At 31.3% G+C, this 26,029-nt stretch overlaps 1 protein-coding gene across 9 annotated transcripts in view; it reads left to right on the forward strand.

The window, feature by feature from the left end:
- Window positions 1-26,029, forward strand: part of LOC148599742 (arg8-vasotocin receptor-like) — a 76,278-nt gene that overhangs the window by 30,709 nt on the left and 19,540 nt on the right. For 4 of the 9 annotated variants that reach the window (XM_088558667.1, XM_088558666.1, XM_088558669.1 and 1 more), the window contains one exon: window positions 141-219. The gene's annotated coding sequence lies outside the window, so the exon portion shown is untranslated. Of the gene's footprint in view, window positions 1-140; window positions 220-17,702; window positions 17,801-21,068; window positions 21,307-26,029 lie in introns of those variants that run through there. The other 5 variants (XM_088558668.1, XM_088558670.1, XM_088558673.1 and 2 more) reach the window with 3 other exon arrangements.

A 26,029-nucleotide genomic window follows, 5' to 3' on the forward strand; every position in this document is an offset into this window, starting at 1 on the left:
AATATTTTTGTTTGTTATTAGGTGGATATATTTGAAATCAGGTATTTGACAACCAAGTATTGAAGTGGCCAATCGTTAAGCATACTACGGAAAAGTTGATATTCCTCCTCCATTGTTGACATATTTCAATTTTATTCCAGTGAACAACGCTTGTTGAGTAACAAACAAACAAACAAAAAAAAGCTGAATAGTTTCAAGGGAATTCTACCCCACAAAAAGGTAAGTTTTTGTTATATCTTCAACTATTCAAATGCGAACAAATCGAATTCATAACAATAGAACAGCACGGAAATAGACAAAAATCACATAATTTCAACAGGATTTAGTTGTGTTTTTGATATAGAGTATACTGTTTTGTAAATATTCAGTTTTGTGTGAAATTATTCATTCATGCCTGGTATGAATAACTTATGATGAATATTTTTATGTGATCTGCAGTTGTATATACAAATCATCTAAATGTATTATGCTTACTTTATGAGTAACGAAGAGAGACATTAGGTCATTATTTCAATTTTTAATGACAGTTGATTTGGAAAACCAACATTTTAATTGGTATAGTTATTGCAGATCCAATTTGCTTTTTGTGTGTTCTCTTATATTAGAGCTTATTTTAAAAAGGCATTATATGTAAGTTTTTTTTGTTTTTTGTTTTTGTTTTTTGTTTTTTCATTTTTGTTTTCATGTTGGTTGTTGCTTTGTATTCATATGCTTCATTGCGATATAAAGTTGCGGTAAACATGGACGTGCAGGGGCTATCTGTTGCAATGTCGTCATGAAATTTTTACCAAAAATTAATCCAATATATGAAAGGGGTATGTTCTTCTTATATCAAATTTGGCATTGGAAATTAACTTTGACATTTTAGTATTGAATGATATTTAGCGTTCTCTGCGCTTACTTTGCCAACAAAGTCTGTTTTGTAGTTCATCCAAATGTTACTTGCCGACCTTAGATGGAGCAAAAATGATTAATTTCTTATAAATTAGGGAAACACATTCGTTTTCATTATGTTTATCTTGAGACGTAGGCGACATGCATAACGCCTCTTCTATCAAGACAACTTTTGGCAAAACATTAAGTTTGTTTAACATGTCAGCCAAATGTCAGGATGGGAAAACCATTTCAGACGACCGCCAAATTTCGGAATAATTATATGAAAGTTGCTAAGAATCATTACTTAGTAATTTCAATTTCACACGTTAATGTAACAGCTTATGATTCTTTTTTGTTTTGGTTTAGTCTTTTTATTTATACATATATAAAGAGGTAGGTTAGCTAAAATTTTCAGGAAATGAAAGGGCCACAAAATGATAAGAATTAATACGTTGCATTATTTTTTTTATTATTATTCGCAAGCCTTCTGACACATTAATTTACAAAGATGCGAACATTGTTAATCAGAAAATCGATGAAATAACTACAAATTTCCGTTAACATTATAAATTGGCAAAACATATTACCTACTTAGTACTACAAAAGTTATTTGATAATCACTAAGACAGATTTAACCGGTATGTTTGCTGTGCTTTAAAAAAATAACATCATGGTTTTTTTTATACAGCATTTTGATTTCTCAGGCAAAAAGTATATTATTTTTTTAAAAGCATTTTAAGTCAAATTCTTGGAATTTATTGGAATCATTCAAGAAGGGATTCATGTTTGGAAAGTCTACATATTTTTAAAATTTGATACTTTGTTTGAAATGTAAAAGTAAACAGGAATTAGCATGTGGCTTTTCATATAAGTTCGGTTGACAGAAGATATAAATTTTAAAGAATGTACCACAGAAATCAAAATAAAGGGAGATAACTCTTTAAATAGAAAATAATAAATTTTCAATGTGAATTATCTGCTCAGAGCAAACAGATTGGAATACATTTTTCATTATATAGACCTATAAAGCAATGTTCTTACTAAATTTAGTATGTGAATCATTGTTTTGGGTAATTCACAGACATGTATTACAAGATTTGGATGATTATTACATTGCTGACACTTATGTTAATTTATACATAACATTGTTCAAATGAGTCTGATTATATGGAAACAATTCAGTTAATGTGAAAGTATGTGTTACCACCAAGGAATTACATCATAAAGCGTCATCATTTGTTAATATCTAATTATCTCATATGATGCCTTAATTCATTCGACAGTACATTCTATCATCCTGTTCATCCACCTGTTCCGATAATTTTATGATTTGTTTTTGCGTTTTGTATCTTTTTATTCTTAGCAAAATAAATCTTAGCTATTTTACAATCTGTTGAAAATGTATGATCAATTCGATTTTTATTTCTGTTAAGGCAGACGAAGACGCACTTGGCCTATGCTCCTAATTGAGTTCGGATCGCTCAATGACTTCTGTTTTTATGTGCGTTTCATTGACGTCATTTCAATTTCTTACTGTTTTTGTGTCTATTTTCATTGTCTATTTGTTTTAACATGATAATGTTCTTTCTTGTCCTCATCTTGGTTTCTTTATTTACCATTTTTACCATTTGAAACAATGTTCGTTTCAATTGAAATGTTAAACATTATCTGTAGCTCTTACAATCTCAAAACAATATTTGTAGTATATAACATGGAATATTCCTAGGCTTCAATGTCAACTGTATCTCCTCAATCAGTTCACATATGCAACTCTACTTTTGAAATCTTAATTGTTCATTTCAAACAAAAAAGCGATAACAAAATTAAACTTAACACTTAAAACTTTCAAATGAAAATTATATTTTTGGTCTTATCAGTATCACCCGCAACCAGCTATACTGTCAAACCGATAATAATATCTAGAGGAGATATGCTCCACCTGTTCGCATTAAATATAATTGATGTCTTTTTGCATTTGGTATGCTTACGAATAAGGGCCGACAAATCTTATAGGTGCCAAGGTAATTACGATCTAAAACAAGGGATGATTATGATTTAAAGGATCATGGAGGACTCCCAAAACCTGCTTCATCTGTGACTCAAAAACTCAAAATTTGGATTCAGTTGTCTATTATCACCCTAAAATTTGGACTCAGTAAGTCAATAGGACCTTTGAAACAGAGATTTCTTCCAAAACTGAGAATTTTTAAATCTAAACGTCAACATACAAATCATCTCGATATCTCTAAATTATAACTCCTAAAAGACGATTTCCATTAAAATCGGAGAATTTTGAAATATTTTAGGGAAACCGGTTACCATGGCTACGGCGAATTTTGAATCATCTTGATATCAATAAATTCGCACTCAGCATGCCATTTTTACACTAATTCTCCGGACAAAAATCATTGGAAGAAAACAAGTTTTAAGTATTGCTTGTAAGCAAGTCATATACAAGTCCACTGTCGCCCCCAAATGATCACAGAACCCTCGAAATTGAATTAAGCATACCATTTTAAGCCTAAATACCAAGTGTCATAAAATTCTTATGACATTTACACTGATTTCCGATGGGGCACCTTATGGTGGATGCATGGCGGTTATTTTGAAATGGCGGCTTCTTACAATAATCCAACGTATTAATTTAGTAAATACTTAAATAGTTTTATATTTATCTTAAGTATGGTAAAGATATATCAGGTCAATTTCTCCACATAAAGGACAAAACGAAATATTTCGTTTTTCGTTACCATGGCAACAAGTCAAATATCAATTAGCTTTTTTGCATATTAAAATCTACTACCACAGCATTATTCTAGTTTCCCAGATATCACAATGTGATATATTATGACATATCCCCCTTTCCGACCGAAGTGCCTATCTATTCAAACCTTTTTATGGAATGTACATGTGTGGGGTAACGTTCCCCAAATATTCACAGAACCTAAAATTTTAAATTTGGCATACAATTTAAATTCTAAATACCAAGTTTCATATAATTCAAATGACATTTACACTTTTTTCCCATGGGGCACCTTATTTTGTATGACAGCCACTTCAAAAATATGCATTTTATTACATTTCGCTGGTTTGATACATCAAGTATTTTTTCTTAGTAAAGGAAAAACGTCTAAAAAGTCACACAAAAAAACAAAAGAAAGCAAAAACAAAAAAACAAAAAAACAAAAAACAAAAAAGAAAAAAAACGGCAAAATATTTCATTTATCGTTACCATGACAACACGTGAGATATTGATTAACTTGTTATAATAGAGTTTATAAAATTCTAGCACCACACCAAGTTTCATGTTGCTGATTACCTAGATTTCCGAGGTATTGCAATGTCCTACAATATGACCTATCCCCTTTTTGGCTGAAACACCCCATTTTCAAACTTTGTGGTGTCGCGAACATCTGTTGGGCAAGTCCCAACTTCTAGCAAAGTTTCGTTCTAATCCCTCCATTAATTACAAAAAAAAAACAAGAGGACAAGTTTACCGGTAAAAAAAATAATAAAAAACAGAAGAAAGGAGGAGGAAAAGAATATGATCCATGCACTTTGTGTTCGGAGACTTAATAATACAAAAAGAAACCGTGCGAAAACACTTCATGTTCTGGGGCTTAATGATAATAATGATAAAAAGAAGAAATTGAGCAAAAACAATAGGAATCCCAAACTTCCGTTTGGGAGCCAAAATGCATCCATCACATCTAAATGAATACGTCTGTTATGAAAATAAACAGTGTTAAACATGGCTAGCAATAATACATTATATGTTATTCCCTTATGTATTATGTAGGTTCAAATAAATATGCAAAAATATGAGTATTTTCATAGGAAATGCATGTAGTTTTCTATCAAAATTCCAATATATATGTGTGTTCATACTTGGTCTTTTCCTTATTTCTTTCTTCTTTACTTTGTATCTTTTCTTTAAGAATGTCCTCTGGTCATGTTGAACCATTTCTTGACAGATTTTCTGATTAATGTAGCTTCATCTATGTTATAACATCAATATTATTTTACCAGTGAGCCCATCTTTCACTTCATAATTTCATTTCTTTTATGATATCCTGTTTGTTTTAGTGGGTTTGATAGATTAAACCAACTGAAACAAAATCTGACATTGAACTTCTGGAAAGATTTGTTTCCCGCCATGATTTAAAATGCATATTAAAAACAAGCACACTGACCCATTTATTTTTTTCTTCTAAAATTGTTCTAGCATGAAGGGCTTTAAAATATTTAACAAACTCTTTGAAATCATTGATATTCGTAAAAGACCAGCGAACATCCTAAAGTCAAATATTGAAACAACAAAAAGGAGGCCTGGCGTAATTTAAATATCTCAAACTAATGAGTAGACAATTAATTCATACAAAATGTATACGAAATGATAAAATAAATGAACATTAAACAGCTCCGAGACAGATTTAAGTGTCTAAATATTAGGCCCGAACCAGCGCAAATCCTGTCGTTAAAAGTGAATAAATAGCACTGAGAACACTGACCAGGATTAAAACTCTCCTCCCACTAGTGGTTCACCGTTTTTGGGAAAAATACCACGTTCCTAGCATGTTAAGCACCCTGTTGTATTCGACAGGTGTATGAGCCTTGGTTTTACTACAGGCGGCTTAAATAACCGATCCTACCAAGATCTTCCAATTTCCAGATTTAATCTAAATTCTTTTCCTCTATCATCATTTTGTCCATTCCATTTTTCACTAAAATTAGTTTTCTTCTTCATTAGATATTGAATTATCAGAACCAAACCAAACGGGAATTACATTTATTACATTTCTAAACTGTTATGCCTAACTAACTCATGTACATACATTAAAAGCTGAAATATATTTTATAAACTGATAGTTGTTGTTGTTAATTGTCTATGCCTACTGACCTATGCCTTCACTGTTATCAGGCTGACTTTATAGTTGATCTGATCCGAAAGAATGAATATCGTTTAGCTAGATCCTTTAAGCTCAGTTTCCGCTATATAGATGACGTATTATCTTTAAACGATCCTAATTTCGGAGATTTGATACATCGCATCTACCCCAAAGAACTTGAGATAAAGGATACTACAGACATTGTCAAGTCAGCCTCATATCTTGACCTACACTTAGAAATCGATGGAAAAGGAAAACTATTGACCAAACTTTACGACAAACGTGATGACTTTTCATTCAGAATTGTCAACCTACCTTTCATCTGTGGCAACATCCCTTCGGCTCCTGCGTATGGAGTGTTCATATCACAACTCATACGTTATGCCAGAGCTTGCCGAAACTACGCACTTTTTGTATGGCGCTAGAACTCTAACAAATATGCTTCTTGAACAGGGTTATGTTGATACAAGATTGAAGTCATCACTACAGAAGTTTTATGGTCGTCATCATGAACTCGTGGATCGTTATGGTGTATCCATCAGCACCATGAAAACTGATTAATTCAACGGGTCATAGTTTTCCTTTCCTCGATTGTCTACCCCGGACTTGACTTTTTATGAGCAACTCGGCGGATGTTTCTAGAAAAGCAGAGGACGCTTACCGGTGCACCTGGTCCATGCTCCCAGTTTTTAGTGGAGTCCAAGTTGCTCATTTGCTTTTTTGTTACTTGGTATGTATGATTTTAGTTACTCTATGTTCTTTGTTGTATATGTCTGTTTTCCATGTTTGGTCTTTGTCCCTGGATTACATTCCTTTGATTACCACTTTAACCTTGGTTCCCGTGATTGCTCTAATTCATTTAGATCCACAAATCAACACCTACAAGTGTAAAATGATAAACATCTGGTATTTCTCACAAAACACACTACAATTGACTTTAGTTTAACTAGTCAAACAGCTTATAGAAACAAGTGTAACTGATACGATCAAACATCGTTTTGATGCAAAAGTATTAGTTTAGACGTAGCAATAATAATTTTGTAGAAGATATGTTGGTTATTTTCTTTTGTGTTGATAAAGTTCCGAAATTTCAATTCTAATAAGATCTCTGAAATTAAATAAACATTTAGGAAAAAGATATCCAGTTAAAAGTAATGTTTTTATAATTGTCATTTTATTTTTTATCCAATCAAAAACAAAACTGAAATATGACAAGATTGAAATGGCTTGATCATGTATTCCCTTAACATCGAAATAGTGATGACGACTTGCCCTATATGTATATATATAGCTTCATAAGAATCCACACAAAGAGAGGTATATAGCTGGATCTTAAACTTGATCCACGGAATAGATGTATAATCACCTTACAAAGATGTTGTCCGAAGTGAATGATGGACAACAAGCTACTTGCAATACTACCTACTCTCGTAATGGCATTTATCATATGTGGATACTTAAAAAAATCTTAAATTTGCCAGAAAACCTACAATCCTGCAGTTTTTCGGAATTGTTCTCTTCAAACTTCCGAATTTTCAACATTTTACACTAGGTTCCAATATGATAAATTTGAATCTCAATAAAAATACTTTACTTGAATCATTTACTGATTTGGGAAATTATGTTGTTCTATGTTACAAATCCACATATATTAACATCTCAGAAGGGTAGGTGTTTTATGCAGAAACGCAGGTTTGTTGCAAGCTTAATGGTCACTGGAAACATATTTGTTACATTTTGAGGAGCTTTTACCAACAAGATGTCATTCATATGGGTACATATTTGTGCTTTGTTCCTTTGCAAAATGCTTATACTATAAGCGTTGAAATTTCTCGAGCTATGACGATGTAGGTACTTTAGCTACACTCACAGCCGAAACATATCCATGAATATTAATCTTAATGTCAAAATGCCATTGTCTAATGTGTTTAAGGCACCACAACTTTACTATTTACTGCGAATTTGCCATTAATGCAATGATAAATCAAACACGGTAACATGTATCCAATATGCAGCACACATCGCATCTTCCTACATCTATACAGAAAAAAAAATGAAACATATGTTTTCATTTATTTTTAAACATATTGAAACATATGTTTAGGACCAGTATGGTAAATATATGCATTTCAAAATACTTCAGATCACTTATTTTAAAAAATCGTATTGCCATGATTTTTATTTCTTTGTTTACCATGAATTAATGTGTTAGTCAGAAACATATGTTTTCATTTTTTCATGGTGGTCCTCAACTTTTAAAAAACACATGTTTTTTTTCATTTATTTTTCAAGACATATGGATAACATGTTGTATTTTTCCTGTGTAGCCTATGTTTTCCAAGAATGACCTCTAACTTTGGGTGTGTTTCCTTTCTTAAAATTTGTTACATTTGTACAATGTTATTGTCAAATTTCATATGTGTTGTGTTTAATTAATGTAGTTGCATTTTGCATTGATACAAAAAAAAAGATATAATCCATTTCAATTTTTTTTTATAAACCTGCTTTTATTTGACTCAAGTACATGCACCTGTTGATCATTTCTAATATTACGTAACATAACAGCATTTAATGGGATGTTTTCTTAAGACACATTTACATGTACCTATTATCATCAAAGAGATACATTGTAAAACAATTGTTCATATCTAACAAATCTAATTTTCGCAGACTTTTGTAGAATTCAAAACCATTCCGGCAAACCTATGGTTGTTATGGTATTTTGTAACTCTAAATCTTTAATTTCAAATTGAATGGCTCTTCGATAATGAATCTAGCAAAGCGTTTTATTATTTACGCTTGATAACAGTTGAAAAAGAAAACATTCTACAGATCTGCGTACTATTAGCAATACTAATATACTAATACGACGTGCTTCGGTTAACAAATGATTAATTATGTAAATAATAAAAGCTTCGATTGAAATACTGAATACTTCAAAATGTATAAACATTAGAATGAAAATTTTGATACAACATTCGGATTAAACGATGAATTTCATTAGATAACATCTTACGTTTTTTTAGGTTCAATTTTCAACATTATATCTTAAATAAGCTAAAGATCCTTTAATAACCAATTGACAATGTCAGAGGTGTATCTGTCTGTTGCAAAAACAAGGGAGATAAGTCTTGTAAATTATACTCAACGATTTGCTGTCGCTAATTTGCGTCTATCTACGACCTGACTTTGCGTAAACGGGGTTTTATAACCGTAAAGTTTAGATTGGTGTTCACAGATCTAACAATACAATACTTCTTCAACAGTAAAACTTCATCCAGATTTAAGATAAGAGTAGCTGCATTGACTTTTTGACTTTCATTCCTTGTCATAAACAAAGACAAGTTATTGAATGAAACTATTGTGGAAAGGTGTTTTACCCTTCATCATCATCATCATCATCGTCATCATCATCATCGTCATCGTCGTCGTCGTCGTCGTCATCATCATCATCATCATCATCATCAAATTTTGAATGTTAGAGAATAAGAAACTTGCTTTATAAAAATAGGTAAAGTGTAGACCTTGTTAAATGTTTTCCCCCTAATTATATTAAGAATGATATCAATAAAAAGAAATTATATTTGTGTTTATATTCTCATTAGTTGCACATTACTAAATAATAAGTTTGTAAAGCACATGATAAAAGCATCGCTTGTAATCAAGTAGCAACTGTATATAAACGGTGATACTGGTAAGAGCTTAGACTGACTGTTTTCCAACTTGAAATTATAACGCACACATATATATTGATTATTACCTAATGCTTTAATTGATTTTTTTTATACAATCAGAAACTTTATTGCTAATCCACATCCATTGCGTTTGAAAAAAAAAGAATATATTTACAAACGCACTCAATGTATACTAATCAATGCAGTTTTAATATTATTTATGAATAAATTTGAACTTCAGTTTGAAATTTTAAGTCTAGGTTATTCTTAATTCAGTCACGTGTTCAAAAAGCATAAATTAATTTCAAGTCATCACCAAGAACAATAGCTTTGGGCCTTCAAATGAGTAATCGATAATCTTCATAAACACTTTAATTTATATAGGTATAGGTAGTTTGATGAAAGCTTTAGATACTGGACACGATCAGCCAAAAAAAAAAAGCTACACATGTCAAAGTTGAAGATTAAATGTCTAAATGTACATGTTACATACGTGTTGTCAATTGATTTTTAAGAAAACCTTGAAATCGGGACAATTTTAAAAATAGCAAAACTCAACTTGCAAAATGAAGCTGTTATGAATATATGGGAAGCATTACTCCTGTCCAGTATATCTTTAGTTTAAAAATATTCAGTCGTATTTTTTTTTTAAATTTCAATGGAATGGTTCAATATTCACTCCAAATATCGTTATATCTCACTACATGATAACCTTTTTGTTAGTTACATAAATTTATGAAATAAAATTTAAGAATTTTTAGTCTTGTACATTTTACTACATATTTTTTACCACGAGGATGGGAAATTCCTGAATGTATACGATATCAGTAAGGAGAAATAACAGTACTAAAATGGAGAAGATATAAGCCAAACATCTAACATGTAACGATCCTACAGGGTGTCGTTTAGGTTTTTCTCTATTGCTTTTAGAAATGAATTTCTAATTACAATAGTACAGACAACATTTGTTCCAAATGGATTTCTTCGGTAAATTGACGGCATAAACAATATTTGAAAAGATATAGGGTATTGTCGAGTGTAGAAATAAGGGGCCTAGCAGGGACAAATGTCTTTATGAATTCTGGGCAATAACTTTTGTAAATGCATTAGGATATAATTGAAAATGTACCACATGGCGTCAAACAATTTCACAAATGTTAGAGCTAATTTTAGGGTTGCAAATGCAGCTGTTTAGAAATAAGAGGCCAAAAGGGCGCCCACGAACTAGCATTTTCCTAATATCCTGAAATAACCTGACCATAAATGAATGGATTTCTTTGACATTGTACTACAGATGCCATACAACAAAATGATAGGATTGATATAAGTGGTTGTGGCATGAACGTTAAGGAATTAGGGATACAAAGGGCCAGAATTCAGCCACTTTCTGGTGTTCTGAAACTTATTTTTAATCTCCTTTAAATTATACCGTCAGGTGTTATAAAATAAGAGAAAAACAAATTTGGGTTTTTGTGGGATATGTGAGTTGCATTGATTAGAAATTAGCAGCCACATCATTTCTGGTCAAATTCTGATACTGTTTCCAACATTAAATCTCATTTTTATCCAGATGTGTATCAAGTAAGCTTGAAGTATTTGTTCATATTTGTTAGAATTACACTTTGTGTTTAAATCTGTATTAGCAATTATGTGTTAATTATATTTTGGATAAAGTACGAATACTCGGTTGGGAATGCACAACACACACAAATTGTTCTATTTTTTTAGTTTTACTGAATATAGTTGCATATCAACTGTTTATTAACTTTTATATTTTCTCTGTACACTATGTGCTGAGATTTTTTTTAATTGTATTATTAATACCTAAAGGTGTTCACTGATATCATCATAATTACAAAGTTTTGTCCTATTTGGTCTTACGAAAATGAAACTACTATTATTTTGCGAGTTTAATCTTTGAATTATGGATATCATATCATGTAAAGGAGTAATCAAGGGAACCAAGGTTATAGCGGTAATCAAAAGAATGCAGTCCAGGGACAAAGACCAGACATGGAAAACAGACATACACAACAAAGAACATAAAGTAACTAAAATCATACATACAAATTAACAAAAGTAAATGAGCAATTCGGACTCCACTAAACACTGGGAGCATGGACCAGGTGCACCGGTAGGGAAAGCGTCCTCCGCTTTTCTAGAATCACCGAAATGCTAAATGGAAATATAGCAGTTTAATTCGTGTCGAAATCTTAGTCTGTGTCAAACATTGAATCACAATCCTAACCTTGAACTGTTTTGATTTTGAATGTTGTGTCAATATTTGCAACAATAATTTATGGTTCAACCATTTCGGTCGTATCAGGAAACACCCATCCATAAACTGTTGCGGATAATGACATGACAGTTTTATAACACATGCCAGCTAATTGATATACACAATTGGACGAATTCCGATAAAAACAAATTCCAACGATTGAAATACGTTTTCTGTGTTCTTTCTAATAACTACTATACCATGCCAGCTCTTCATTGTAGAAATATCGAATTTATACCCAATATGATTGTTTTAAAAACCAATGCAAATGCATTCTGTTTTTTTTTTAAATGTCTATTTTAATTCTTATCGTCTAATAATTAATGTACATTTTTAACGATTTGACTTTTTTTGTGTTTTTAACACATACACAGATAGTATTTTAACGATAACTGCTATTACAAAATTTATCTTTTACTTCAGACCCTGGTTATTGCATCGTGATTTTTCAAAATGATATCATCTGAAAAGTGACTTTGCCGTATTTTTAGTTCACCGCACCCACAATACCTATACGTACGCTAAACGCTCATCAAATGCACGATAAATGAACGCGTCGATTGTGCGTTTAAATGAACGCTTCCATCCTCTAAGCGTGCGTTAAAACTCACGATACACGAACGTTCATAGGTGCGTTTAATGATGAAAAAAATCATATTAACAAATATGAATGCAGAAGGAAAATATCGGACATAGAATTAATGAAAATACAAAAAAAATGATAATAGCAAAAATACAAAAATAACAGTTGAATAAAGGAAATAATGAATGTGCAATAATAAACGAACGCTTCTATTGTGCATTTATGCTATTGCTCCCAGTGTGCGTTTAAACGAACGCTCATAGCAGTATCATTTGCATATCTCATTTGGTAAACTGTTCAAGCTGACTTCGTTATGCAACATTGTTGCCTGAATGACCAGGGTCATAACAAATGAGTCTCATGCAATGTACATAAAATAAAAAGTTTTTTTTTTTCACCGAATTTCATATATTATTGAGGAATATTATGTTTTTGGCAAAAAGATAAAGATGATGGATTTTCGAAATATCATGAATCTATGTACGTACTTTTAACTTTTCTTTAAAAATCATTTTCGTCTACAATGCGCCAGTGTTCAAACCAATATTTGACTTCAACCTTTCTCTTTTTTCTCCATGCAGTTGGTGTCTTTTCTCAGATAATGATAGTTTGCCTCTTGAAGGCCAAACATGTTGGACTGTATTTTTTATAACAGCACTTGTATGGGAAAAGCTTTTGAGATTTTGAGTGGGTAGGATGGGGAAATTAGTCTTTAAATATTTATTAATATAAAAAAATATATTGAATTTAACTAAGAATAACAGCTTAAGTACTGCCTGACAACAAAGGAATCTGGGTTTGGTTTTCGGGTTATAACTTGAATTTACCATGAATTGGGGTAAAAAAGAGGCAATAACTAAAAGTGAAGAGATGTCTTGAATAATACCAAATTGTGCCATACTACAAAAAATACTTTATTCTGTGGCAGTTGTGACTTAAACTGCGAAGAAATTAAGGACCAATAAAGGTCTCGAAATATGCATTTAATGAAGCCTGAGACAAAAAATTATACCTAAAATGCCAAACTTTGGAACTAAGGCTCGCATTTATTTTTGTGTTGTGTGTTGAATTCGTGTCAAATATTTATCGTTATCATTTTTTTCAAAGCTGTATAAAACTCAAATGTTGTAAAAGTATTAACCTCTGTGGTCGTTTCTAGCAAACCTTTCGGAACATTTTATAATACTTCAAAGTCACAAGTCGTTGAAAAGATGTATTTTCATTCTAAATATTCTACTCAATAATTATCTTTATCATCATAATTTATTCACTGATTTCTATGATACCATTTGTTTTTCCATACATATTTCATATTCAGTTTGCTATTTGACTCTATCTGACGATATTCAGTTGCTAAATCTACCGTTTGTCAGGACACTAGTATCATCAGTTCAACCGTTTGACATTGATCCTGTTTTGATCGAATCCCTTTAAGCCTACCATTTTATCTTAACATGAATTCGCCAGATCTTTTAAGAAATATGAAATTGTTCTGATTGAAAATATTAAACATTGTTTGGCGAGACCATTTTTTTCTCAATTTGGCCTATATAGATGACGTACTATTATTAAACAATCAGAGATATTAAACATGCAACAGATTCTATGAAGTCAGTCTATGATAAATTAAAACCTTTGACAAATCTATACAACAGATGCGATGACTTTGCCATTACACATTCCTTTTATATGTGGCAACATCCCTTCCGCACCTGCGTATCGATTTTTTATACCAGAGCTTGTCATGAATACGCAGACTTGTTTGTACCTCCCCAGCTTATGCTTCTGGAACAAGGTTATGTAACTACAAGATGGAAGTCTTCACTACAGACAGTTTATGTTCGTCATTCAAATAAATGAGTAGTTTATTTAAAACTGAATTGTGCTATAGCGAATTAGGTGATTTGTAACTTTCATACGGAATTAGCAGCTGAAAAGCTAAATTTTTGCGACATGAAAAATTAAAAAAAAGCAAATTATGCTAAAGAATGATTTTGTCGTTACACTTTCAAAAAAAAAGAAAAACAAAACAAAACAAAAAAGCAGAATTTGTTTGTTCAATTTAACAATTTTTTATTTACTTTCTAACAAAACTTCAAATTATTATAATTACATATATTCTTTTGCAGAGGTATCAAGTTAAGTGTTTTCATAATCGGGTTGGAACAAGATATTAAATTTCCATTGAAATGAAAAATGTCCGATTACAATATACAAATGTCGAAGATTTGCATATTCTACAAAGTCGAACGAAAGAAAAATAACTGAATATCTTACAAGACAAGCATATAATATAAGTCTTCATATTATTGTTATGAAAGTACAAAAGTTATTATATAATGAACGATAAGTTACCATGGCGTTTCTACGGATGTACAATTACATGTCTTACTTCATTAAACGTTACGTAATCTTTTGCCGTTTATATCAGAAACACCATATTATTGTCATGCTAATTGATTATGACAGAGAAATAATATTTTCTGAATGTAATTTGCGATGAATTGGGTTTTCATTCGAAAAAAACTATAGCTCATATAAAATTTCATCTATTTCATTCTTCGGCCAGAAAAAAATAATAAATGCAAAATGAATGGCATTTAAGGTGATAATGGTTATCACATCTATCAAGCAAATCGTAGTGTAGATAACACCGATAAAACGCAGATTTGTTTTTATGATGAAATTGATGAAGAACTTAGCTTGAACTAAAACATCAAAATGAATGACATTACGGATTATAAGGGTTATCAGATCTGTCTAGCATAGCGACATGAAGATAAAGTTTAAAAGAAGTTAATAGTGGTTTGATTGTGAAATAAAAGAAACCTCTTGCTACAGTAAAAAATCAAACAAAAAATTAAAAGAATGACATATCATGTGGTCTATCTAGAATAGCTTAGTGCAACAATATTCTGCTTTATCACATGTTTCAAAAAAATTTGTTATTGTCTATTACCCTCTCATGAAAAACTAAACTGGTTTCGGAAAGAAAGGTATCAATTCAATTTTAATCAGTTTTGTGTTTGAAGGAATCAGTATGCGCAAGGTAAATTTAAATAGCTGATATAACATGTTTTTATGTATAACATAACTATAATGACTATATTATTATTATTATTATTATTATTATTATTATTATTATTATTGTTGTTGTTATTTCTTTGTATTGCTCCTTAATCAATTAAATTGAAGCCTTATTATATGTAGCTTAAAGACTATTTACAAAGGAATTTTATAAAACTTGTTTGTTTTATTGAGTGGTTGCGTGTTAGTCCCAGCAGGAATCTGGCAGTGAGTGAAACATTGCATCTAATTATTCACCACTTGTGCAGTGCTTTTTTGAGTACTGATACAATAAATAAAATGTTTTCTTGAAACCACTTTTGTGCCGATGAAACTATGATTTATTTTAGAATATTTTATCTCAATTTTCTACCAATGATATGAAAAAGTTCTAGTGATTAAATGTAGGACATTTTTAAAAAAAGAGAAAACTGTTTCTATGACAGTTTATTGTTAGAACGGTGGATTTTCGTATTCATGATTGTTAGAACGGTAGATTTTCATAAGCATGATTGTTAGAACGGTGGATTTTCGTATCCATGATTGTCAGAACGGTGGATTTTAGAATGCATGATTGTTAGAACGGTGGATTTTCGCATGATTAAGATTTGACTATTTTTCTCAGATTCTTACAACAGCTTATAAAATAAGTCTACACCGGACTTTACTTCTTATCAACTCGGCGGGTGTTTCTAGAAAAACAGAGGACGCTTACCCAACCGGTGCACCTGGTCCATGCTCCCAGTTTTTAGTGGAGTCCGGGTTGCTCATTTGCTTTTGTTACTTTGTATGTATGATTTTAGTTACTTTATGTTCTTTGTAGTATATGTTTTCCATGTCTGGTCTTTGTCCCTTGACTGCATTCTTTTGATTACCGCTATAACATTGGTTCCCTTGATTACTCTTATATCAATAAAAAACGATGCGCATATTCGGTATGTCTCTTGTTTGAACAGAAATGCAACGCATAGTACATGATAAGTAAACTCAGTGCCTAATGGCATTAAACACCAGAGTATACTTACATAATCAAAGGGTTCATTCCGTTAATTTCTAATAAAACAAACTTTACAATGTGTACAACTTTGTAAAAAAATATGTTTTAAATAGTCCAACCATAAAATCCCATTCTATAAGGACAAAATATTTGATTTGTTGAAGCATGTGTTCCCATTGTTTGGATATGAAAACCGCTGTTAAACCTTTTAATTTTGTAAGAAATGACTGAAAGCTCATTGAAAAGATAATTAGTGACACGTATATATAGTAATAGCTCGTGAATCCATTTTGTTCGGGTGTAGTCATATTTTACAAAAAATAAAAAAATCCTTGTTAGTATTTCATTTTGATAAACTAAACTGTACAATAAATAGCCGGCATAAACAAATATACAAGGAACATTTCTCGGCAGTAGCGTTTTTTTTAAACTTTAAAGCAGAAACACGGCGTGTTATTTGAAGTCTTGCATTTTCAGGTAGGTCGAAACATTTGCGATATAACATTGTAACGATGAATGTCTAACAACATCAAATGTTATTTGAGTACAAAAGCATCATCTCTCATGTAGGAAAAACCTAAAAACCTATACAATGGATTTTGCCTTATATTAATCTTAATATCAGCATACTATACAAATAATACCTTTATGCATCTCACCTTTTTGATCTTTTAACTCTGACGCACAGCGGTTGTAATTTTACGATTTTACGTCTTTCTTTTTCACGTTGTTCGAAACATTTGCGATATAGCATTTCAGTGGTGCATTTTTAACAAAGTTAAATGTAATTTCGGTACAAATATTTTCGTCCCTCAAAGTCAAAACCTTATCAGTTCGTGATCATTTTCACTCACATATAGACGTTAATTTATTCAAAGATTTTAAACATATTAAAATGTATCATAAATGCATTTCAATAACATGTTTATCAATAAAAATCTCTCAGTTCGTGACAAGTTGTTAAAAACTTCGATAACAACATGATTATTTGGTGAAGTGCATGAGATTAGGAAGATCAGACAAAGTTATCAAATCTTATACACCAATTAATGCATTTTTTTTTTTTGTAAACAGATTTCACTTGTCTTTTATCGCTAAATGATTCAAAAGCCTGAGATTAAGGAACAGGTACTTTTCGACTTGTGACTGTTTGTTCTTTTGATTTATCCATTTGTTGCAGTTCGCCTACTAACGATGAATCTCTTACATCATTTCTGAATATATTTTGTTACTGGCATACGCATCTTATTCGGGATGGTACAATGAAAATTTTATTGTGGATCCATTTCAGTAATTAAGATTCAAAATTTAATTACACTACCTCACCTCTTCTTTGCAGAATCAACTTTATCGGGCAACTTGAAATAAAGTGCTCTACTACATATACTCGTTGTGAAGAACTGAATATTCTCTAAAAGTTACGAATTGGAATATTTTGTATGTATTTCTTTATAGTTAGTTTCTTTTATTGTCACAATACACTTTATTTATTTACTTAATAATTTTTAAAAATTATTGGCATTGCAAAAATTTCACAAAGATTTTAGTACATTTATCTAATACAGGGCTGTTTTGTGTTGATACGTTTTGAATGCACCCCATGTAACGTCTAATATTTTTTTTGTTTCCTTCTTGTTGATAACATACAATCAATGCTTTTAAGAAGCACTTCAGATACAAATAATGTAAAATGAAATTCATGGTTGTAAAGCCTACATATTATTTATTTCTGATATTGTGTTTGAAATGTCATAGTAAACAGAAATTGACATGTGGCTTTTCAGATCCTGTTCTTAGGACAAAAAAATAGAATTTACTGTTGAAATCAAAATTAACTACTAATTTGCAATAAAAAACTTTTGGATTTTCAACGTGGATTATCTCCCAAAAGCAGACAGATTAGATTAATAAATTATAAATTACAACATATAGACCTCAAAACTTATTAACAAAAAGAAAAACGTATAGAATTTTTTTGGGGGAGGAGGTATACTAATATTACAGAATTAACATTCTTCTAACCAAGACTGCTACTTGGGTATTCGACGACTGGCCTCACTCGAAAGTGTAAAACATATATTTGGCCAATGGGTTGATTTTCGACTTTGTAAATCTTAGTCACATACATATGATTTATATTCATGTTTACTTGTATTTGGTGTCTTCTTACTTTATCCTTCTTTAGTTTTTTTATTACCCTTACTTGCAAAGTGATAATGAGACTCATTTATTTATATCAATCTTCCATTACTGTTATATTGAATAAAAAAAAATAAAAATAAAGAAATAACGAAATAACAAAACAAAAAAACAATCTTGGGGTTTCACATACATTTGTAGCGAAAATTGACTTAGCATTACTGGGACATGGAAGGACAAATGTCTAATCCATTACTTCTCCTACACTACTGATAGGATTTTAGGAAACTTTCACATCAACGTCATATTATATTCCAATGGTGAACGTCCTATCTTAGAGTTTCACATAGCAAAACATGGATTTTGTCATATATGAATATGTTCACATCGGAATATGCATCTCTGATCAGTTACTCCTACATCACTGTATTGACTGTCATATGGTCCTTATTATAGATTTTGATCTGAAGTTTCTTTAGGCGTTACAAAAGGAAGCAACGACTTTTTCATTCCATGATGTGGAATACTCATCTCATATCCGTTACTCAAATTACAATAAAACTCTCTCAGACTCTTTACTGCATATTACCATTGTGCACGATTTTGATCCAAATCGAATTTGAGGCCAAAGGTCATGCATTTGTTTTCTTGTGTTTGTCTTTTGTCTTGTTAAGTCGCCGACCACGAAGTGGCGGAGACTTATTACTTTTACTGTATTTCTTATTATTAAGTCGCCAAAACAAAGTTTTTGCTCCGTTTCTTCTTCTTCTTATTCTTCTTCTTCTTCTTCTTCTTCTTCTTATTATTATTATTATTATTATTATTATTATTATTATTATTATTATTATCATTAAGTCCCCGACCACGAAGTGGCGGTGACTTATTGCTTTTACTGTGTTTCTTCTTTTTCTTATTATTATTTTAATTCTCCTGTCATGAACATTGTCCGAAGTGTCCGCCCATTTTCTCAAAAGGGGCTGGTCCGATTTAGATAATTTAAAAAAAAAAGAAATTAGAACTTCTCTTCGAAGGATGCAGAACTTCGAAAAAAAATTCCAGATGCCGCCATTTTTTCTTTCAAGATGGCCGCCGGACTGGACGTACTCATTTTTACACCGGAAATTGTAACATCATATATCTCGAAAACTGCTGATCAGAATTTGACAGAATTTGGTGCATAAATTAATCTTAATAGTCCAAACAAAATCACGGACAAAATCGCGTGCGTCTCGGCCGCCATTTTCAAAATGGCGGCCAACGCGGTCGAAAATTCAATTTTCTCAGATTTTGATGAAAATTGATATCGAGGTTCTTGAAGTCTCCCCGATTAAGAATCTGCGGCTCAATTGACAATTTGAGCTACGTATAGGCTGCCATGTTTACTTTTTTTGCTTCGTTGAAATTTGATATCCACGTTCTTTACGCTGCTTTGATTAATAATAAGCAGTTCCGTTGACAATATGTTACTCAAAAGAAAAATAAGGAAACGGGAGGCGACTTTTACACGTTTCGTGAAAAGGTAAATTTAAGTCGCCGACCACGAAGGTTTTACTGTGTTTCTTCTTATTATTATTATTTTATTCTCCTGTCATAAAAATTGTTGAAAGTGTCCGCCCTTTTTTCTAAAAAATGGCTGGTCCGCTTGAGATGAAATTTTCAAGATTTAAGAACTACACTTCGAAGGATGCAGCACCAAAAAAAAAAAAAAAAAAAAAAAAAAAAAATCCAGCTTTTTTTGAAAATGGCCGCCAATGCGGTCCAAAATAAAAATTTGTCTGAATTTGATGAAATTGGATATTAACGTTATTTCAGCCTTTCAATTAGTAATCTGTGGCTAATTCGGCAATTTCAGCTTCCTATCGGCTGCCAATTTCAAAAAGACCGCCACTGCGGTCGAAAACTTTTATTTTTCCGATTTTGATGAAAATTAATATCTAGGTTCTTTGAGCCGTCCTAATTAATAATCTGCGGTTCAATCGGCAATTTGAGCTATGTATCGACCGGCAATTTCCAAATGGCCGCCACTGCGGTCAAAAATTTTGAATTGGTCCAATTTTGATGAAAATCGATATTTAGGTTTTTTTAGCCATCCCGATTATGAATCTGTGGCCCAATTGGCAATTTGAGCTACGTATCAACGGGCATTTTCACTATGGCCGCCACAGCGGTCGAAAAGTCAAAGTTTTTCGGTTTCGTTGAAATTTGATATTCACGTTTTTTACGTTGCCTCGATTTATAATAAGCAGTTCAATTGACAATTAAAATTTTGTTTTGTTTTGTTTTCATTTATTTTTTTCAAGTTTTCAATAGTGTACGTTGTGTGAATTGTTAATACAGTCTCTTTTATTTAAGAGCAATATATAAATATAACAACATGACAAATGTAAACAATGGAAACAAAGTTTAACGTCCAGCAACAACGTATTTGATATTCTCACCATCATGGATATTTGCAATATGAGATGTGAAAGTTTCACGAAACAGAATAATTTCTTATGAAAAATGAATCCGTGTTCAGCTGTTACATGTAAAATATAATTTTACACGCCACGCGGAGAATCACTTTTACATTATGTCATAAGCAGTCACTATTATTGGCTAATGATAAGATGGGTGTAAAAGTATCCTTTTTCAAATGATTTTTTGAATTATATATACTGTGATTACGACGTGTTTAAACACGCATTTTACAAAACTAAATATATGGTTTTGATCTCGAGCACGTTTCATCTTTTCTGTACATACCAATTAACTAATGTGAGTTTTCTTGTGGATGAAAGGTGCGTACTGGACATTTTATAAAGGTAAAACAATCATTTTATCACAATTGAAGGTTTAAGTATTTTTGTTATTGCTATTATAATAATAATAATAATAATAATAATAATAATAATTATTATTATTATTATTATTATTATTATTATTATTATTATTATTATTATAATTCGCATTACTTTGATGGTTGTAGTTACAAAGGTAGTGGTAGTAACGGCAATATAAGTAATTGTAAAATTCAAATAAAATCAAGGTCTGACTTGCTCTCTTCGCTTCCTTGCAAATATTATCGCTTAAAATTTACTATCGACTGAAACTTTTTATTCTGATGATGGCTAACTTATTGTTGAGTACGGAAATTTAAGAAAATACCAAAAATACAAGGTTTGTATGTTATACCAAATAGATAATATGTTCTTATAATCCGGTGTCGTTGTAATTGATAGGACGAAGGTATCAACTTTTCGATTAGATTAGGAAGTGTACAAGATCCATCTCTGTGACAAAGATGAGCTTTGTTATACAAAGTGCACTCTTCTGCCGAATTGGCACTTAAAGGAATTGTGTAAAGTAAATGACGCTATTGCAATGTATTCAATTTAGCCAAAGCCTATCAAGCGTTAATTTGAAACAGAATAAAATTTATCCAAGTTACTTTGATGCTAAATACTTTAAACAAACGTTTTAGTGATTTGTAAGAGTAATATCCACCTCCTTAACGTGTTCCACTTGATATTATATCTAGATATTTCAAATAATGATTATAACATTAAATACACTGCGGATACAAAAAATATTTAAAATAACATGCCATTTAACCATCGGGTATTCATTATAATTCTTTGGAAGTTTTCTCGTCATTTCAATTCCCAGTTTTTCTAAAGATTTCGTGAGATAACCAAATTTTTTCAACCTATGTTTGAAGATTATTTTCCACTCATTAAAGTAAAACTCGTATAATAATACCGATTCGTGTGGGGAAGTATTTTAATTACCTCATTGCTAAAGGAGAATCTGCGATATGTAACGTCTAAATATGTTTAACATCACCAGTAGATGATAAAATTTAAGATGAATTAATATATATCATCGATTCACTTTAAAAAAAATACGAACAGTTCACTTTTAATCCGAAATTCAATGGCATAAATATTACTGTAAATGACAAAAAACAAAAGCAAAAACCAAAATAAAAAACAAAACAAAACAAAAAAAAAAAAAAAACAACAACAAAAATAGTGAACAGTGGACAATTCAATTTTATTACAAATCTATGAAAATCAATACCTAAATGCCTTTTTTGATCAAAAATTAATGACGTCATATACTGAAATAGCAATGTGACGTCATGATTTACGATCATTTTCACACTGACGACTTTTTGTGAAACCGACGCCAGTATTACAAATAAAAACTAATGAGAAAATTGGAATCTACATGTTTGCACCACAATGCCAAATAATGTTAATTATTTGTAGACAATGTTAATTTTCAGCTTCAATAAATATTTAGAAGGTAAATCAGCAAGCATTGATAAATCTTTAAAAATGTTAACTTATGGCTAAAAACGGCTTTTGGAATTAATCATGGCACCAAGCAGATACATGTACTGATGTGGATGACTACTTTCAATTAGTATGAACAAACTAAATCCGTGCTTAACATTCATTGATAAAATACCTTAACAAAGTTTTCTGATAATTTTAAGAAAGGCTTATGGAATCAATCATAGCACCTCTCAGATACACGTACTGATCACCAGCATTGACATATCAAAAAGGAATTTGTAATTAATTTTGCAATCCGATTTACGCCCTTGCCATTAAATAAGTAAACTGCGTTAAAATAAGAATGCAACTATTTTATATCAGCCTTGGCAATATAATTTGGAGTAAATTAGCTTCACCATTAAAACAGAAAATGCATAAAAAAATACTTAAACCATTTATAGATATACGTTTTCCCCACATGCGAAAGTGAGGTAATTACTTACATTTCCTCCCTTGATCATAGCTAGCAGATTTTTTTTATATACTTGTATTTGAAGCTTAAAGAGAAATCCGTTTGAAAAAACTTTAAACTTTATTAAATATACAATGAAATGTACCAGTTTACCAAAACGAGACTTACCAGCCAACATAATGTTGGAAAAAAAAAACTTAAGACTGAAGCAATATATATACAATGAAGACATGCCTCTAACTAAAGCTGTTGCAAATTTGCTTTCTTGTACATGTTACATATGTACTTCTTTAGCATGATATATTTATTCACTATCATGTTTGACTGAACAGAACGAATTCTATTATTAATCCATTATAAACTCAAATGAATTCAATATCATACCTATCGTTTTTCCATGTTTTTTCTGTCAAATTAAAGTTGTCATTTTCCAACTTAGTCGGTATAGTTTTGTTTTTTATCCTTCGACCTTATGGAAATGCAAGTCACCTGCTCTCAATTCTGTTTCCCGATTGGCTAAATACTGATAACTTAGTGGCGTTCAAAAACGGTATCCAAAATTTGAAGTACCTCTCAAAAACTGTACTGACAATTTGAATTGCGTGCCATGTGTTATTTTCTTGAACGAAATGTAGAAATTTAGAAGTAAAATTTTACTCCGTCAGCTATCTTTTTATCAATTATTCCTGGTAAAAATTTTATGCTTCCAGTTACGGTATTTCCTTTACGTTCTGGAAGCATTTGGGTGTATAATTTTACGAGACGTTATCCAATTCAGAATGCTAAACAACGTATAATTTGTTATAATCCAGGAACTTTCAAAAAGTGAAGCTTGATAAAACAACTGAAATATACATTGTAGTCCATAAAAATCTGTTTTGAAATGTTGTTCTTATAGCACACTCGGCGCGTGTTTCAGAAAAGCAGACGACGCTTGTATTACCGATGCACATGGTTTTTAATTTTAGTTTACGTTCTGGATGTTTGTTTATTTTGTTTTTTTTTTAATATCAGTATTGAATCCCTTTGTGTTTTTTTTTCTGCTTTCATGATTTAAGTTTTGATCCCGAAGTATAAACATACTTTTTTTTAAGACATGTAATATCTTTGCATTTACCTGCGTCTAAATGGAGTTCTAAAAAAAATATTTAAAGTTGTCATTGGCAGATCTTTCCTTGCAATAGAAGATTAGTCGTATAATAGTTTAAAATGCTGCTGACTCAATATTCATTATAGCTTTGACGCTTAGTGCAAGTTCTGTAAGTTACTTACGTTTCAATAAAACGCTTAGTCTAATAAGATCTTGTGCGTACAGTCCCCCAAATGGCCCGCGCAACTATATAACAGATCGGTTACCGCTGACTGACTGATCGCTGACAGATCGATAACCGATTTGACGGTGACCAATCCAATTGCAAAATGACGGGTGTTTGTTCCCTGTAAATATTAAATCTTCAATTGGAACTAATCCTATATAAGACCTTATCAAATTTACAATAAATTTTAGATATCATATCCACATATTGCATTCTGCTAAAAATAAAACAAATGTAAATAATTGGTGTTTCTATCTACTGCATTAAGTAAATTTGTAAAAATGAATAAACGACACAACGAAATCCGTAAAATATATTTACCGCTCGGCGGTCAAGTGATGCAATCAGCGGTTTAACGGTGGTTTGAAGGGTCGATGACTAATCGCAAACTGATAGGTTATTGTTGACCGATCGAAATTATAGTTGCATGTAACAGTTCAGTTCCTGTGTGTAAAACTGTCAAATTAGTTGCTTCGTCATGTGCTATAGACGTTCATATGCATTAATAAAATCGTTCGTCGTTTTGTAAAAGCTTACAGACGCAGTTTGATTAATGCAATCATGTAATTGAGATAATAACTTTATTTTACAACTATTTTATGTACATGTACTATCTCATACATAATTTAAAGTAAAACTCCATCTTAAAGAGTAATCAAGGGAACCAAGTTTATCAAAAAAGTGTAATCCTGGGACAAAGACCAGACATGGAAGACAGATATACACAAAAAAGAACATAAAGTAACTAAAATCATACATACAAAGTAACAAAATCAAATTAGCTACTCGGACTCCACTAAAAACCTTGGAGGCTGGACCCGGTGAACCAGTAGGGTAAGCGTCCCCTGCTATTCCAGAAACACCCACCAAATTGCTCATAAAAAGTCAAGTCCAGGGTAGACGAAAGAGGAAAGGAAAACTATGACACATTGAACAATTAAGTTTTCATGGCGCAGATGGATACACTGTAACTATCCATGAGCTCATGATGACGATCATTAATGATGTAAACTCATTACAAAAGATGTTCATGTACATATTCATTTTATATACAAAACTAAAATGGTTAAAACATTTCAGATGGCCTGATATTTTTGGCATATATCACATCATGTACATCATTTCTTGTATAGACTATTTAAAGAGTGTGTTAATAATCTCAAAACTACTTTATATGGATAGCAAACATTTATTAGGTCCTATTCTGCATGACGTTTATTGAGAACATTGCTAAAAAAAATCGTAGTTTGAAAGTAATAAGATATTGTATACCCGATATGAATATAGAACGAAATGTAGCAGTAGGCACTAAGCAAGTCCTCTTTAACCGAAAACGCTTCGATAGAAATTTTGGAACTGGTCAAATGACTAGACAACGATTTTTTGAACCTTTTAAAATGGAAATGACGTCAAAATAACTCGCATGTAGCTCCCTTTTTTGTTGGCGGTCTCTCGTTTTTGCACTTTACTTTTC

Source organism: Perna viridis, chromosome 13 (genome assembly GCF_037379345.1).
Source record: "Perna viridis isolate PV_CMFRI_1.1 ecotype Kerala chromosome 13, ASM3737934v1, whole genome shotgun sequence".
In the NCBI taxonomy this organism is placed as follows: Eukaryota; Metazoa; Mollusca; class Bivalvia; order Mytilida; family Mytilidae; genus Perna; species Perna viridis.